The sequence below is a fragment of the Fopius arisanus genome, unplaced genomic scaffold (genome assembly GCF_000806365.1).
Source record: "Fopius arisanus strain USDA-PBARC FA_bdor unplaced genomic scaffold, ASM80636v1 scaffold00002, whole genome shotgun sequence".
Lineage (NCBI taxonomy): Eukaryota > Metazoa > Arthropoda > Insecta > Hymenoptera > Braconidae > Fopius > Fopius arisanus.
The window spans coordinates 225,233-227,178 of NW_011887741.1; the positions used below are offsets into that span (position 1 = coordinate 225,233).

Below are 1,946 nucleotides of genomic sequence, written 5' to 3' on the forward strand. Positions count from 1 at the left end.
TCCCTAAAAAATTCATATATTCCCAATAATTTAGATCAAATGCTACGATAATTAGCAATAAATATTAATTTTTGAGGGTGACATAACGATGAAAAATAGAAAAAGCTGCAATAACTCAACAAAAACGTATCTAAATAAGATATAAACAATGGCATTTGAAAGCTCATAAAATTTCCTTTACAATTGTGCATAATTATCCTTAATCATTTGCTTTGGGAATATAAAAAAATTAAACCACATTGGAGATTTAGGTGAAACATGCTAAAAATCACATCATTCACTTATTATATTATATATTCATTATTTCTTATTTAATGAGCTTTGAAACCAATGTATAGGATATTACTTAAATATAAAAAAAAACAAGAATTATCGCAAAAACCGAAAAAAACACGATCATTTACTTATGAAAAATCGTTGATGAAGATGAAAACGATCCGATTATCTCCGGAATTGAATCATAATCAAAAGAAGTTACGCGGGCTCTGAAATGACTTTATGCCATCGGAAAAGTCTTCTCGTAAAATTCAGTAAAATCTTTAGTTTTGAAGAATTTTTATATTGTTTTATAATGACATTTTGCAAATAATCTGTCAATAATTATCTATTTTACGAAGATTTACCTGAGCGTCATTTGAGACTTAAGATTATTTCCTCTAAATAACTTGAATTATTGTCAAATAATTTGACGTTTAAATTCCAATATCGATAAGTTTGAAGAATTTATCTAGCAGCTTATGACTTTGAATGGCTGCACTAGAAAGGCACATGCATTTTCCCGTGGTCGATATATAGACAAACCAGAAGTGGGTCAAAAGTTCTGATATAAATTTCAGCGAAATCAATTGCATGCAGTTCCAATAATTGAGATGCACTGGAGAAAACAATGGCACAATGGCTAATATCTTGGCACAACCAATAACGCTAATTACTGCTGATAATTGAGCGTACAATTCCATCCGAGCTCTTCCAAAAATAATAAAACGTGAAGTGAAATCGAAGGAACGTAACTACCAATAATTTATGGTGCAAAATAATCTCAAACGTTTTCTGTAGATTATTATGGAAATATCCCTCGAACTTATCTTGTGCTTAATAGCTTTCTAAAGATTTATCAGGATAATAATTAATAAGCAATAATTTAGAGTGAGCATTTACCATCTCGGAGACCTAGTGAATTTAAAAAACACAATAATATTTTGTAATTGAATATAACAACAATTAATGAGAAGAAACCGGTTGATTCCCAAACTAGCCATGAACTATTCTACTGTAAAGTGTCAATAGATTTTTTTTTCTGAAGAATTAATCGGTTGCGCTAGGTACATTGTATGTAATTGAATGTAATCAGTTTAATTGTCGTAATGAAAATTTAATATTAGACATTTTTTGCAGAATTCTTATTTCCTCTTTCGAATTTTGGATCATATATTTGATAAGTTTGTAAAGGAAAATGAAGAAAATGAAGAGATGAGGATTTTGGGGGATACTAAAGAAAAAATTCAACCGACGTTATGAAGAGTTTGTTGAGATCTTGAGAATGTCCGCAAGATATTATTTCCATAAATTCGATCGAGTGCTACGAGCATTAGTAATGAACGAAAATTGGCCATCAATGTTGAAAACGCCTGCACTGAATTTTTCCACGGCCCTAAATTAATTCACTAATTTGAAGGAATGAATTAATTCGATGGAACCGGGCTTTGACATGATACAAGTCAATTCTTAAAAATTTAGAGCAAACAAAGAGCATTTGCAGTTTCCGGGGGAAAAAAAGGACGAGATGCTATCACAACTGGAAAAAATAGAACTTTTAACTCTACAAAACGTAACTAAATCACATACAACTGCTGCCATTTTGAAGAACAAAAAATTTTCTTTGAGATGCTATATGCCATATGCCATATACTATATAAATATTCCCATTAATTTACTTTGAAAATACA

At 30.3% G+C, this 1,946-nt stretch overlaps 1 protein-coding gene and 1 long non-coding RNA gene across 2 annotated transcripts in view; one reads left to right on the forward strand and one right to left on the reverse strand.

The window, feature by feature from the left end:
* RhoGAP93B (MyTH4 and RhoGAP_KIAA1688 domain-containing protein RhoGAP93B) overlaps positions 1-1,946 on the reverse strand; it is a 39,136-nt gene that overhangs the window by 14,809 nt on the left and 22,381 nt on the right. The window lies entirely within an intron of this gene.
* LOC105265658 (uncharacterized) overlaps positions 883-1,946 on the forward strand; it is a 2,262-nt gene continuing 1,198 nt past the window's right edge. Inside the window, exon 1 of the long non-coding RNA XR_892092.1 lies at positions 883-1,026. This is a non-coding gene — a long non-coding RNA (uncharacterized lncRNA). The remainder of the gene's footprint in view (positions 1,027-1,946) is intronic.